Source organism: Dipodomys spectabilis, unplaced genomic scaffold (genome assembly GCF_019054845.1).
Source record: "Dipodomys spectabilis isolate Male_0828 unplaced genomic scaffold, ASM1905484v1 ptg000039l, whole genome shotgun sequence".
NCBI classification, from domain to species: domain Eukaryota; kingdom Metazoa; phylum Chordata; class Mammalia; order Rodentia; family Heteromyidae; genus Dipodomys; species Dipodomys spectabilis.
The window spans coordinates 6,192,144-6,208,536 of NW_024870716.1; positions in this window are offsets into that span (position 1 = coordinate 6,192,144).

The following is a 16,393-nucleotide window of genomic DNA, read 5'->3' on the forward strand; positions in this document are numbered from 1 at the left end:
GACTTATGAAATGGCGACCCCTCGGTACAACAACTTAATAACAATAAAATTATATTTTTTTTAAAAAGAGAAACATTAAAGCTTTAATGCGAGATAAAAATGAGGAAAGCATTGAAGACACATATGTAGAGAAAAATATATAGTAAATTAAGAACCAGAGTTGCTCTTATTTATCATCGCACTGCAGTGGCCTAGCACAGGGAGTTTTGTTGTTTGTTTTGTTTTGTTTTTCTGTGCCATTACTCAGGCTGGAATGCAAAGTCTGGCCCCTTTCCCTTAGCTTTTTCCCTCCAGCTTTTTGGTGGTCAATTGAAGATAAGAGTCTCATGGATTTTCCTACCCTAGACTGCCTTCAAACTGCAATCCTCAGATTTCAGCCTCCTGAGTAGCCAGAATTACAGGCATGAGCCACTGTGTTTTCTTTAAAAAAAAAAAAAAAACAATTCTGTCCATGTCTCTGGGAACTTTCTCTGAACTCTTTATTTAGTTTCATACTAGACTTGTCTTTTTGGACTTCCAAATATATTCTTGGGGCTAGAGACTCAGGGTCAGGTTAGTCAAAAAACCAGCCCCAGAATGGGCAGGGTGTATAATGGAGAATTCATGTCAACTTCAGCCTCCTGGGTCTTGCTCATCGTGATTATTATTATTATTATTATTATTTTGCCAGTCCTGGGGCTTGAACTCAGAGTCTGGGCACTGTCCCTGACTGTCTTTTGCTCAAGGATAGCACTCTACCACTTGAACCACAGCGCCACTTCCAGTTTTTTCTGTGTATGTGGTACTGAGGAATCCAACCCAGGGATTCATGCCTGCTAGGCAAGCACTCTACTACTGAGCCACATTCCCAGCCCTCATTGTGATCTTTTAGCAAACCCAAGCTCTTAGCAAAGCACACCAGATTCTCAATAATAATGGGAGGGTTGTTTGTTTTGAAAACATCCTTGGCATCCAAGCAGGTATAAAGAACAGGCCTGGCTTTGAGGAGTAAAGAAATCTTTTCAAGTAAAACCTTTGATCCTAAAGAGATCAGATTGTTCTCCCATTCACTTTCTGCTTGTGGCATCTAGGTGCCTGGATTTCTTTGAAATAATCCTATTTACAATATCTTCAATACACATCTCCCTCCAAGAAAGGCTCTGGGAAGCCTCAGGGTAATCCTTTCAGTGCTCCTCCGCAGTCTGATTTGGGAGAATGGGGCTTTTGTGTTTTTTTAATTTTTATTTATATTTATTTTTTGGTGCCAGTACTGGGGCTTGAACTCAGGACCTCCCATTTTTCCTTTGGCTTTTTCACTCAAGGCTAGCACTCTACCACACGATCGGTAGCTCTACTTCCAACTTTGGTTGCTAGTTGATGGGAGAGAAGAGTCTCACAGAATTTGAAGCCCAGGCAGGCTTCGAAGTGCCGTCCTCAGATCTCAGGGCCTCGTAAGTAGCTAGGATGACAGGCATGAGCCACCAGTATCCGGCTCTCTCTCATTCGTATTTTTTGAATCCACATGTGCCAAGTCAATGTGAACACCTGTAGACTGTTCTGCATTACCTGCTGACATACAGGGGCTCCCTCCGCCACCAGTCCCACATGCTAAGGATGCAGCCCACTGCCTTGTCTTCCTGGAGAAGACAGACTCTGTCCTCTTGAGAGTATCGTGTTGCGAGTAAACTGTTAATACATGGAGGTTTCCTCTTAGCTTTATTGGCAAAACAGTGTCTGCCTACTCTGCAGGCCTGGTGCCCTTGACTCTCCTGCTTGGCCTTTGTGGGGAGCTGAGCTATAAACATCCCAGCCAGGAGAGACCCAGGGGCATCCTCAGGGCTGGGGATGTGTCTTTTGAAGTGTGGTGATTGGACCATTGTGAGTGCCAGCTGGAGGCATCCTTTGTTTTACAATGGGGAGGCGCTGGGAGCCCAGCTGATAAGACTTGGGAGCCTGGTGTGAAAGTGACCCTTTGAACTGGGGAGAGCCTTTTCAGATAAGCAAGCCTTGGCATTTTTATCACACAAGTTGTTGTTTTTTTTATTAGAGCTCTATTCACAGACCAGGCTAGTGTCATTGCTAGAGATGTAAATAGAGGCTTTTGAAGCCCTTCTGTAATAACACAGTCCCAAGCCTGGCGCTCCTTTATTATAAGGATGCAAACTCTCTCCTCCACCCATCTCAATGAAGGTCTTTGGGGAATTAAAAAAAAGCAACAAAAAAAACCAACAGCATCCATTCAGTGGTTCCACTGATGGTTACTCATTAAAAGATTAATTATACCAAGAACAAAATGCAAATAAAACTGAACTAAAGGCTTTGGTTGTTGTTTTTTTTTTTTTTTCACCCAAGAAAATGTTATGCTTTCTGGGAGCTGGGAATGTAGCTTAGCGATGGAGGGCTTGCCTAGCATGCATAAAACTCTGGGTTCGATTCCTCAGTACCACGTAAGCAGAAAAAGCTGGAAGTGGCGTTGTGGCTCAAGTGGTAGAGTGCTAGCCTTGAGCAAAAGCAGCTCAGGAACAGTGCCAGACCCCAGTCAAGCCCCAAGACTGGCCAAAAAAAAAAAAAGTTATGCTTTGTCTGAAGAAAATGGTGGTGATTTCCTCTGAGTTGTTTCTTAGTCAAAAAGCCTTCGGTAATACAGGAAGAAGAATAGAATAAGTAGTAACTTTTTTTATTTTTTTCTTTTATTTATTTATTTTTTTGGGGGGGGGTCTGGTCGTGGGGCCTGAACTCTGGGCCTGGGCGCTGTCCCTCAGCTCAAGGCTAGCGCTCTACCACTTGAGCCACAGCACCACTTCCGGCTTTTTTCTTTTTCTTGCTTATGTGGTGCTGAGGAATAGAACCCAGGGCCTGATGCATGCAAGGCAAGCGCTCTACCACTGAGCCACCTTCCCAGCCCGTAGTAACTTTTTTTTAAATAGATATTTTAAAGTCCTCGGATAGTCTCAGAAAAATTACAACCAGGAGCCAGTGGCTTATGCCTGTAACCCTAGCTATTCAGGAGGCTGAGATCTAAGGATTGTAGTTTAAAGACAGCCCAGACAGAAAAATTTGTGAGACTCTTTATTTCTAGTCAAGCACCAAAAACCCAGAAGTGAAACTGTGGCTCCAGTGGTAGTGTTAGCCTTGAGTAAAAAGGCTGAGGGGCGGCATCCAGGCTCTGAGTTTAAGACCTAGAACCAACACACACACACACACACACACACACACACACACACACACCCATCTTAATGATTCCTTACCCTGTTGTGGATAAGAAACTTTAAGTCAAGGAAGAGAAGAAAAGGTTTAGCAGCCATTCAGTGATAGAGACTGAACCAGGATTCCAAGGCTTGTCCCTTCTACCTCCCCCCAGAATTAAAATAGAGGACCACACCTCTAAGGAGCCTTTTTGTGGTAAACTAGATTTTTTTTCTTTTTTGTGGGTTGTGGGGCTTGAACTCTGGGCCTGGGCGCTGTCCCTCAGCTCTTCAACTCAAGGCTAGCGCTCTACCACTTGAGCTATAGCGCCACTTCTGGCTTTTTCTGCTTATGTGGTGCTGAGGAATCAAACCCAGGGCCTCATGCATGAGGGACAGCACTCTACCACTGAGCCATCTTCCCAGTGTAAACCAGATTCTTAGGGATGTTTCCTATGTGTATCATCAAAACAGATGCCTCTCCACATTTTTTTTAATCACTAAAGAACACAGTTTTTTTGTTTGGGGTTGGATTTTTGGTGCTGGTCCTAGAGCTTGAACTCAGGGTATAGGTGCTGTAACAGGTTTTTTGCTCAGGCTAGCTCTCTACTGCTTTGAGCCACAGCTCCTCTTCTGGCCGTTTGGTGGTTAGTTGGAGGTAAGAGTCTCCTGGACTTTCCTGCCTGGGGTTGGTTTCAAACTGTGTTCTTCAGATCTCAACCTCCTGAGTAGCTAGGAGTGTGAGCCACCGGCACCCAGCTTGGTTATTGTTATTGTTGTTGTTGTTTTGCTTTGCTTTTTTTAATTTAATGAATTTTTGTTGTTGTTGTTTATGTGGAACTGAGGAATCAAACCCAGGGCCTCAGGCGTGCAAGGCAAGCCCTCTACCACTGAGCCACCTTCCCAGCCCCCTAACAGCATTATTTCTGAGAGCATCTTCTGTCTACAAGTTCTGTTGGTGACACTTACATTTCTCATTTAGCATGTGTGAGGTCTCTGTCTATGGAATTGTTGAAGTCAGACCATTAAAGGTTATCCTGAGAGTTGCAATAGGGATTTCCAGATATATCACCACTTGCCTTCCCCCCACACACCCCTTTTTTTTCTTTTCCAAACAGGAGCCCGTTTGTAAAAACTGCATTACATACAATGTTCAGTCTTGAATTTTAAGCCAGAAAAGTTCACAGGAATGGTACAGGACATTCTAATAGGAAAGTCTGTTGTGCTGAGATCGTTAGCATGTAATAAAGTTCACGGTGTCCTGAAGCAGTATGAGAATTCCGAGATTCCTTTACAGAAATACCAACACCAGAGCCAACATTCCACCCTCCCACTCTTCCATCCCCTCCCTCCTCAGGGTCTTGCTCTGTCTTTTCCATTTTGTATTGTGTAACCATTATAAAACGAAAAATATTACCATGAGTTTTTAAAAATGTTATAACAAGCTAGGCACTGGTAGCTCATGCCTGTAATCCTAGCTACTCAAGAGGTTGAGATCTGATGATCACGGTTCAGAGCCAGCCAGGTAGAAATGGGAATGTGGCCTAGTGATAAAGTGCTTGCCTAGCATTCACGAAGCCCAGGGTTTGATTCCTCAGTCCCACGTACACAGAAAAAGCTGCAAGTAGCACTGTGGCTCAAGTGGTAGAGTGGTAGCCTTGAGCAAAAGAAGCCCAGGGACAGTGCTCAGGCCCTGAGTTCCGAGAGAGGGGGGGGGGAGAAAGAAAGAGAGAGAGAGAGAAAGGAAGGAAGGAAGGAAGGGAGAAGGAAGGAAAGAAAGAAAGAAAGAAAGAAAGAAAGAAAGAAAGAAAGAAAGAAAGAAAGAAAGAAAGAAAGAAAGAAAGAGAAAGAAAGATAGATCTCTTCTCTCCAATGAACCACCAAAAAGCCAGAAGTGGGGGTATGGCTCTAGTGGTAGAGCATTAGTCTTGAGCAGAAAAAAAACTAAGGGAGGGTATGAGGCCCTGAGTTCCAGAGTTCAAGCCCCAGTATCAGCATATAAAAAGAAAAATGTAATAATAGTCTTTCAATCATCATGTAAATGCATTTCACTGCCATATGTTTATCTAGCTGGCTTTTTCAAAAAGCCAAAGTGACAAATTGATGGATTTACTCAAAGCAGATTAACATTATGCTTCATATCCTGATAAAAATCACACAGGAAGAGGAACAGTAACCTTGCCCTCTTATGAATCCTCAGATCAGTATTTACCTTGTTCTCTGGCTAATGAGTAATGCCAGCAATACTGGGCACTTGCAGCTCCTAGCAACTCAGGAGGCTGAGATCTGAGAACTGAGGTTCAAAGACAGCCTGGGCAGAAAAGTCCATGAGATTGTTACCTCTGATGAACCAGCAAAAAGCCAGAAGAAAAGGTATGGCTCATGTGAAAAACCAGGTGAGAACAAGAGGCTCTTAAGTATATATAGTTATAGTTAGATAGTCAGATAGTCATGAGAGCCTTGTTAAGCCCTGTGCTAGTCTGTCATGTGTCTGGCCATTGTCATCTTCCCCTTCTGTGCATTAAATCAGCATAGATGCTTTGGCTCTGTAAATGTCATCCGACATCAGTTAGCCTGCCCAGCCTGCTCTGTGCAACTTGACCTTCCATGATAGGGTGACAGGGATTTGAGGTTCATTCTTCCAGAAGAATTTGTCTTTATAGTAATAGGATAATAATAGCTCTGGAAAAATTATTACATGTAATAAAAACAAATCAGAAGCCTGAACAAGAGAAAAGCTACAGAGCTGGTCCAGAAGAAAGAAAAAGGATTATAACAGAGAAGAACAAGATATATAATTGCCAACAGATGGAAGCTTTTGTTAGTAGTGAATCTGGGGTAAGTAGGGGCTGGGGACACCTACTCTGTCCTCCCTGAAGACAGGACTGTCTCAGTGAATGAGTGGATGTTTAGTTCAAAGGGGTTAGCCAAACCAAGCACCAGTGCCTCACACCTGTAATCCTAGCTACTCAGGAGGCTGAGATCTGAGGATCACAGTTCAAAGCCAGCCAGGGCAAAGAAAGTCTGTAAGACTCTGAGCTTTTGTGCTTAAAGCTAGCACTCTACTACATTGAGCCACAGCTCCACTTCTGGTTTTAGGTGGTTAATTGGAGATAAGAGTCTCATGGACTTTCTTACCCAGGCTGGCTTTGAACTGTGATCCTCAGATCTCGGCCTCCTGAATAGCTAGGATTACAGGGGTGAGCCACCAGCACCTGGCTAAAGACTAGTTTTAAGCTTTAGCTGACATAATAAAGCAAAGTTAACTTTCACTTGAGAAAAGATACCTTAGCTAAATATACCACTTCCCTCCCCTCCCCACCTTCCCCACCCATATTAGGATTTGAACTCAGGGCTTTGCTTTTGCTAGGCAGGTGCTCTATCACTTGAACTACTCCACTAACCTGCATTATGTTTGTTGTCATTCTTGCTCAAGGCCGGCATGCTTTTATGTTCAAGGCTGGTGCTCTACCACTTGAGCCATACCTCACTCCCAGCTTTTTGCCAGTTCTTAAGGACTTTTCTGCCTGGGTTGGCTTCAATCCATGATCCTCAGATCTCAGCCTCCTGGGTAGCTAGGATTACAGGTGTGAGCCACCAGTGCATGGCTTTGTAGTGTCGTCACATTTTACATGGAGACTTATCTTGGTAAGAGATCAACAGAACTGATAGACCGGTTTTATGTATTGTTTAACATATAGAGCTCTAAAATCCATATGTGATACTTTGTGAAGAATAGGTATCCTTCCCACCATAGAACCAGAATTGAAACTAGATTATTTCTCTCAAAACCTCTTTTTCCCTAAGAATCCCTTTGCTACATCATGATATAACCAGACTGTCCAATGTTTTGAACCATAGATCGCTCCATGGGGAGAGAACCACTAGCATGAATTTCCGGCACCTCAAGGAAACCTATCTTGATGCTCGGTGAGGTGTATCGGTTGTATGAGGTTCAAGTGGCTGGGCGCTGGTGGCTCACACCTGTAATCTTAGTCAAGAGGCTGAGATCTGCAGATTATGGTTTGAAGCCAGCCTGGGCAGGCAAGTCCATAAAACTTTTATTTCCTATTAGCCACCAAAAAAACTGGAAGTGGAGTTATGGCTCAAGTGGTAGAGCACCAGCCTTGAACATAAAAGCTAAGGGACTGCACCCAGTCTCTTGAGTTCAAGCCCCAGTACTGGCCAAAAAAAAAAAAATAAAAATGTAGTAGTAAATGAGAGACTCTTATTACACAGAATGACCATAGCAGCTGAGCATATTCTGATGAGAATCAATCATTGTGCATCCGTATTTCCTATTACTCTTGAGGCATACACACGCACACCAAAATCGACACAATTTCTTGCACAAGTTTAGTGCTTTCCTGACAGCAGATATTGAAGTCAGTGGCCTTAAACTCTTCAATCTCTTCGTCTCAACCTCCGAATGGTTGGGATTACAACTATGCATCATTATTATGGCTGGCTCTTGTTTGGTCTGAGCGCATGCACACTTATGTGATGCTGAAGGCCTGGAATAGACGCATCTCTTGTGATGGTAGTTTGTGATGAGTGTAAGATGTGTATTGAAATCATCTGCTTGGGGGAAATTCCAAGGATTTTAGTGTGTCTTAATTCTTTACTACCTGGCACCCCAGAGAACCTTGTGTAAAATGAGGGGAAAGAAGTCTAGACATGTTTACCCCATGGGGGAGGAGCTGTGCCCCAAACTTTACTAGATAAGGAACAGGTGTGAAATGCTATGGCCAAACTCTTCTCTCTGACAGCTGAATGGAGCCATAAAATTTCTGAGTAATTTATGCACGTCTGCAGGAGTCCAGATATAGATTGTTTAAACTAGGGCTTACAATACCCTAGATTTGGTTTCACAAGGATATGCTTCAAGTTAATTTTTTTTTAATTGTGTCTTATCTCTGGTGTAGGTGCAGGGATTCAGATTTCCCCAGAAGTCAAAATTCACTTACGAAATTATGATCCGCAGATTTTAACGTCTTTTGTTTGCTTTGAAGTAGCACCAGCGTTTATTCATCCTCTAGATGCTTCCAGTTGTAATTTTAAATATTACAAGATGGTGAACATCGGGGTTATGAAGCCTTTAAGACAGCTTTAATTTCAGTGTAACTGCTAAGTGTGCATCCTCTTCATCTAAGCTAGATTTTTTTTTTTTCTTTCCTCCAAAATAAAAAATGAAAGGGCAGAGCAACATGTGGTTTGTTGCATTCACTAGCCTGTTTTGCATTAGGATGGTTTGGAAATCTAAAACCTCCTTATAGAAGACCCTTACGGGGAAAGAAAAAGAGAAAAGAGGCAGCTGAGAGTCGGTTCTTTTTCTCCGTCTGCGCTAAAAATGCATTCCAGTATGAAATGTGGGTCCTTGGTAAGTTGGAAATAGAAAGGAACAGAGAAACAATTGTGTTTTATTTTAAATCATACTTTGTATGGACTGCAGTGAAGTAGACCTTGTATTTTCCCTTTAAAAACTATCTAAAATATAAATCTGGGCACCAGTGGCTTACACCATTAATCCTAGCTAACTCAGGAAGCTGAGATCTGAGGGCAGAGGTTCAAAGCCAGCTCAGGTAGCAAAGTCAGTGAGACTCTTATTTCCAATTAGCTAGCAAAAAGCTGGAAGTGGAGCTGTGGCTCAACTTATACAGCACACACCTTAAGCTAAAAAGCTAAATGACAGCACCCACATCCTGAGTTCAAGTCCCAGTACTGGCACCAAAATAAATAAAAATTTGTAAAATGATTGGTAATGGAATTGTTCTCCGTTAGTAGCAAAGTAGTCAGTGATAATTTTTTATTTATTTTTATTTTTAATTTTAAACTCTTGTTGTTATCAAGGTGGTATTCAGAGGTAGTCAGATTTTAAAGTGCATCTGGAATTGATGTGATGTAAAAAATATTTGGTCTTCAAAAGGAAGTAGATTGTTTTGATAAGCCAGTGTGAGGCAACTCTCAATATTTGAGCTCATCTTCAATAAATCTTTGTCCACCAGTGCTACTTAAATACATTCATTCTGTTGCTTTTCTTCTTCTTCTTCTTTTTTTTTCATTGTTGCAACTGACCTGGAGGAGTTTAGTTTAAAAAAAAAAAAAAAAGTATTCTGGTCCTCTGAGTTGAGCTGTAATCAATTTTGCCTGACAAGTTTATTAATGGCTGTATTACTTCAGTGTCTCTTTTGCCTTGAGGATGTCATGTGAGCTGCATTCAGTAGGAAGGGTTATACACAGCTATAAACTGAGCCAGGCCTGGGTCTGCCCCTGGCATGCATCATCTGCCCTTGAGATGGAAGAGATAGGGTTGGACTGCTGCAACCTCAAGTGATATCTCTTTCATTTGAGTAAGAGCTTAGTACGGACTGATACTGCTCATGACTAATGGACCACAGAGCAACTATTTGTATCATGATCTCAAAAAAGAAAAGCTACTTTTATTGTATGTGGACAATAAAATCACTTTGTATGGGTAGCCGTGGAAATGGTACCATGAAGCTCAATGCTGGTGGCTCAGGCCTATAATTCTAGCTACTCAGAAGGCTGAGATCTGGAGAGGAGATGATAACTTGAAGGTAGCTTGGAAAGATCCACAAGACTCACTCTTCAAACTAACAAGCAAAAAGTTGGGCTGGAGATGAGGTACAAGTGGTAGAGCACCAGCTGTGAACAAGAAAACCTAGCAAGGGCTTGTGGCTTTGAGTTCAATCCCCAGTACTGGCACAGGAAAAGAAAGAAAAAAAAAAAAACCAAAACTCTGCAGGGATTTAGCACAAGGCCCTACTATACAAGTATACTACATCCATGTATACTACAGATTCATGTAGAGCGCTCGTGTTCTTACTCAATATATTATCAAAGATAATGTAGTGATTTGATATTGCACATCAAAGTGAGTCACAACTCTAGACATATTTAATTCCTTGTTCTGTTCAGGTTCAACCACTGTCTCTGAGCCCCTGGATATTCCCTATAAGGAAATTGTTAGGACAAGTACACAACAGTTGCTATAACAGAAAGGACCTCTTCTCTGAAAGATGTTGGCATTCTGGCCTATCATCGTAGCTACTCAGGAGGCTGAAATCGAAGGGGCACAATTCAAAGTCAGCTTTGAAGACCATATACCTCACTCCATTTGCCCACTTAGCTCTGCCATTTTGATTTTACCAGAGGGAGTGAGGCAGACAGTTCTGTGTAGGTGATCTTCCAACTTAGAAAAAACCTGTGTATTGGTTTTACACTGAAGGACCCTTTTTCTTTTGCCCTGGAGGATGAAAATACTATATTTTAAAGTTGATCAGCAACAGGAAGATAAGAGTTTGGAGTGCAGAAATGTACATCTTAGCCAGTCATGGTGGTTCATGTTTGTAATCCTAGCTACTCAGGAGGCTGAGCAATCTGAGGACTGTGGTTGAAGCCAGGCTGGCCAGAAAAGTCTAGGACTTTGATCTCCAATTAACCAGCAAAAAAATAAAAATAAAAATCCAGAAGTAGAGGTGTGGCTCAAGTGGTAGACTGTTGGCCTTAAGGGAAATAGCTAAGGGAGCAATACCAGGCCCTGAGTTCAAGGCTCAGTATTAGCAAAGAGAGATTCAAAAAAAAAAAAAAAAAAAGGAAGGAAAGAAGAGAAGGAGGGAGGGAGGGAGGGAGGTAAAGAAAGAAGAAAGGAAGGGAGGAAGGAGGAGGAAAAGAAGGAACATCCTTCAGGTTACCTTCAGTTTCTTTCCTGGACAGTAAAGGATATTTGCAATCCCAAATTCGAGTCCCATCAGGAGCTAATCTGTTTGCTATCTTTCAAGTAAACCATGGGAATGCTGACTCATGAAGGAATGTCGGAGCCCCACATGCCTCCACCTCCCCCATCTCTGCATTGAGCAGCCACAAATCCAGTTCATTTGCCCCTAGAAAAGACTCAGATACACTGTCTTGTCCTTTCTGCCCTTAACTGTTGGGGCAGCTTCCAAGTTCTTCCCATCTGGTTTCCTGGCGCTGTTCTCTCTGCCCTTCCTCTGATTAGGACACACAGTTGTTAAGATGCTCTTTTTGCGCAAGCTTCTGTTGGCTGTGTACGCTTGAATAACTTAGCATCCTCATGATGGCTTAAGCAGCCAATCACAGCCTGGACCCTCAGCCAATCACAGCCTGAAGTGCTTCTTTCTGGACATAATCTCCATTGGTCCTCTCTTTGGGTTCTCAAACTGAACTCAGGGCCTGCCCACTACCCCTTAGCTCAAGGCTAACATGCTACCATTTTAGCCCCACCTCTACTTCTGGCTTTTTGATGGTTAATTCGAGATAAGAGTCTCAAGGACTTTCCCATCTAGGCTAGGTTTGAACCTCAATTTTCAGATCTCAGCCTCACGAGTAACTAGGATTATAGATGTTGAGCCACCAGTGCTCGGCTGGCCCTCAAATTTTTATTGGTCGCCTCTAACCTAACCCTCCTTACCCAAACCCATGCCAGAGCTTACTGCTGATCAACTAGCTATAGTCCCTAAATATGCAGCCTCACTATCTCTTTTTTTTGGGGGGGGGGTCCGGTTGTGGGGCCTGAACTCTGGGCTTGGGCGCTGTCCCTCAGCTCTTCAGCTCAAGGTTAGTGCTCTACCACTGGAGCCACAGCGCCACTTCCAGCTTTTTTCTTTTAGCTTATGTGGTGCTGAGGAATCAAACCCAGGGCCTCATGCATGCAAGGCAAGCACTCTACCACTGAGCCACCTTTCCAACCCCACTATCTTTTTTATTCATATAAATATAAGTTAAAATGATAGTTTCGTATGAATATGTACTTGGTTATTTATGTTCTCTAAATTAGTTGGCTTTGCCCATACTGCTTTATAAATCCTCAAGTTATAACAATGGAATGATAAAAATATGTTGAAGTTTTTAATGTAATATATTGTCACTATCATGCTATGGTACAGCTCTTTCAATACTTATTAGAAGATTCATTCTTTTTTTTTTTTTTTTGGGGGTCCGGTTGTGGGGCCTGAACTCTGGGCCTGGGCGCTGTCCCTCAGCTCTTCAGCTCAAGGCTAGCGCTCTACCACTTGAGCCACAGCACCACTCCCGGCTTTTTTCTTTGTGCTTATGTGGTGCTGAGGAATTGAACCCAGGGCCTCATGCATGCAAGGCAAGCGCTCTACCACTGAGCCACCTTCCCAGCCCCAGAAGATTCATTCTTAACATATTGTATTAAATATGAGCCACCAATATCTAGCTCCAATACTTACTTTAGTTGAAAAATGGATTGTGTCTCCACCTCCAAAGTTCTAAACATGGAGGTAATCCAAATTCTGGAATTTTTTTTTTTGAGATGGAAAAACAACAGGAATAAAACACTAACAGTTTAGGGAAATAATTTCTCTAGCCTCACACCGAGTGTGCTCAACCTGGGCACTTTGAAAGCAGGATTTACCCCACTTACAAAGGAGGTAAGGGTGAAAGGGAGCAGGGTAGGCGACCAATAGCTGTGAATAAATCTAACAGGGATGATGTGCAGAAAATGTTAAAGAACCAGTGCTCTCTAATTGCACTGCCTTAACTGTAATCAAAGGGTAAAGGAAATAATTGGAGACGGCAAAACTGTAACCTATTATAGACTATAATGCCTAGGAACTCTAGGAAGAGCTTCATGTCTGCCTTGGGGCATTTCCCTGGGGGTGGGACACACTCAGCTAATGGTAACTGCACTATGATGTACTACAGAAACGTTTCATCGACTAGAAAGTAAAACATGTGGCAGAAACTTCCAGTGGCAACAAACATTCCATAACCTGGCACTGGTAGCTCATACCTATAATCCTAGCTACTCAGGAGATTGAGAGCTGAGGATCGTGGTTCAAAGCCAGCCTACAGGAAAGCCTATGAGACTTTTATTTCCAAATAACTACCAAAAAGCCAGAAGTGGAGCTGTGACTCGAGTGGTAGAGTACTAGCCTTAAAACTCAAGGACAGCATCTAGGCCCTGAGTTCAAGCCCTAAGCCCAGCGCGCGTGCGCGCGCGCGCACACACACACACACACACACACACACACACACACACCATTCAAAGGCACTCCATTGTGATATTAGCAACACGCATATAAAGGTACTCTGATCAAATTCACCATATGTGTGTTTACTTATGTATTCATTTATTTTTGTGCTAGCACTGGGGCTTAAACTTGAGGCCTTTTCCACTCTCTCTCATGGCTGGCCTCTACCACCTGAGCCACACCTCCACTTCTGCCTTTTCATTGGTTAATTGGAGATAAAAGTTTCTTGGATGTGTCTGTCCAGGCTGGCTTAGCACCTCAATCCTCAAACCTCAGCTTCCTGACTAGCTAGGATTATAGGCATCTGACTATAGGCTATTGTTGGATTTATCTAGATATAAGGTCTCAAGCAATGATTAATTCTACATGTACATGATTTGGGGGTTCTTTCTGTTCCCAGTCTGCACACGGTCAGAGCAACTAACCACTAGTCTCCATGACACCCTCCTTGAAGACTAAAGCTGCCACCACGTCTCCCTTTACCAAGGGCTCCTCAGATGTGGTGAGATGCTACTGTGAATCCTAGAGTTTTGTGTGTGTGTGTGTGTGTGTGTGTGTGCGCGCGCGCGCATGCACGCCAGTCCTGGAGCTTGAACTCAGGACCTGGACACTGTCCCTGAGACTTTCTGCTCAAGGCTGGTGTTTTACCACTTGAGTCACAACTCCACTGCTGGTTTGGGAGAGTGGTTAATGGACAATCTCACAGTTTCCTGCCTGGGGTGGCTTCAAATTGTGATCCTCAGATCTCAGCCCCTTGAGTAGCTAGGATTACAGGAGGGAAAACCAGCACCTGGCTCTATTGTCCTCTTGTTCTTTTAGACAATGACTCCGTACAAAGCAGAGTTACTTGGATAGTTAACGATACACCTGGGGGCCTGCCTACACACTTGTCTGCTCTGTGCCAAGCAGGATGCTAGCTGGGAGAATAGACCAGTAAATTCCCCCAAGTTTCCAGCATCCAGAGAAGACCTCCCCCCCCCAAAAAAAACCCTATAAATAAGTATAATGCCAAGCAGTGCTAAGTACTCTAAAGACTAATAACTGCAAATGGATTCTGTGTGTGTGTGTGTTGTGTGTGTGTTGTGTGTGTGTGTGTGTGTGTGTGTGTGTTATTTGCGATCAAGGGATTGGAGAAAGTTTCTCAGGGGAGGTGACAGTAGGGCTGAACCCAGGAAATTAAGGAAATTAAGCCCTGAGAATTTCTAGGTTTCCTTTCTCAGCCCCCCAAAAAGTGTGATGAGCAATGCATATTCCACCTGGTGGGGAACCCTTGCTTCCGATTCTGCTTCAATTCACCTTGTCAATAGCCAGGCTTTGCAGGCTAGACTAGAGTCTCTTTCATTCAGATGGAAAGTTAGTTAGGAAGCTTTTAACTGTCTCCAAACTGCTTCAGCAGTTTTTTAAAAAACAAAACCCACTTACAATAGATAAAAAAGCTACCAGTCAGGGTTAGTTTTTATAGTATTTACAAGGAGCTGCCTCTGAGGGAACACATATACTGCATGGCTAAGTGTAGCTGGGATGTTGTCAGGAGAATTTTGTGGCCTCAATTGATTTCAGGCTCTCTTCTTTAATCATTTTTAAAAATTGTATTTATTTATGAAGTTTACTATTTATGTCAGTCGTGAGGCTTGAACTCAGGGAGGCCTAGTTCCTGACCCCAAGCTCTTTTTACTCAAGGCTAGTGCTCTACCACTTTGAGTCACTGTGCCACTTCTGGGTTTTGAGTGGTTAATTGGAGATAAGTGTCTCATGGGGACTTTTTCAGCCTGGGCTGGCTTTGAGTCACAATCCTCAGATCTCAGTATCCTGAATAGCTAGGATTATAGACATGAGCCACTGGAGCCCAGCAATCGATTTTTTTTTTAATTGTGCTCTTACTGGGGCTTGAACTCATGACCTGGGCACTGGCCAAGCACTCTACCACTTGAGCCACATCTTGATTTGGGGCTTTTGGTTGGTTAATTGCAGATAAGAGTCTTTACTGCTTCAGCTGGCTTCGAATCACCACCCTCAGTTTTTAGCCTGCTAAGTGGCTGGGTTTACAAGCCTGGGCCTTCCTCCCTTCCCCCGACACCATGTTGGGGCTTGAACTCAGGGCCTGGTCAGTGTTATTGTGCTTTTTTGCTCAAGATTAGTGCTCTACCACTTGAAACACAGCTCAGCTTCCAAATTGTTCATTGTTAATTCATAGACTTTCTGCCTGGGCTGGCTTCAAACCGTGATCCTCACATCTCAGCCTGCTGAATAGTTAAGATTACAGGTCTGAACCACCAACACCCAGCCTCTTGAAAAAACTCTTGAACACAAAAAAATTAGGAAAACGAAAATCTAGCCTAGGTATACCCCTAGTTAATTTCACAAATCCACAGGAGAATGTAGTAACCTTTGAAGTTTCCCCACAAACCCCCATACTCTACAAACCAGAGGAGATCTGGTGTATAACTTTGGAGGATCTTCTGGAAACTGGAATCATTTAGTTGATAGATTATTTGAATTACAAATCGTGTTGTCTAGTCAATATTTCCAAACTAGTCTTTAACAGCAGAGCTCCAGCCTTTTGGTATCTGTCACTTTAACAAAAAAAAAAAAAAAAAAAAGAATTAGCTGCCTTACTTGTAAAGGCAGAGATAACAGAAGTTGGCTGCAGTTATTTACTTGACTGATCTATTTATGTCACATTGTGTATTTTTAAACCACAATTACAATAGGCTATTGTTCAGTGGTATACTTACTGTAGACATATATGTAGACACACACACACACACTACACACACACACACACACAAAACACAAATCACTTCCAAGGAATCCTGAAGGTACAGAATTTTTTTTTTTTTTCCTGGAGCATTTGAGGTTGCTTGCTTTTATTTCCTGCCATGTTATAGATAAATGAAGCTCTTACATGGTTTGGCTTTCCATACGTTTTCTCTTGACATCCTATCTGGTGATAAGAGCATGTGTGTGTGTGTGTGTGTGTGTGTGTGTGTGTGAAGGCTAACACTTTCTTGAGACACAGCTCCATTTCTGGCTTTTTTTTTTTTTTTTTTTTGGAGTAGTTTATTGAAGTTAAGAATCTTACGAACTTTACTGCCTGGGCTGTCTTGAAACTGCGATCCTCAAATCTCAGCCTCAAATCTCAGCTGGGATTATAGATGTGAGCCACTGGCTTTGTGCTATAGATTCTTA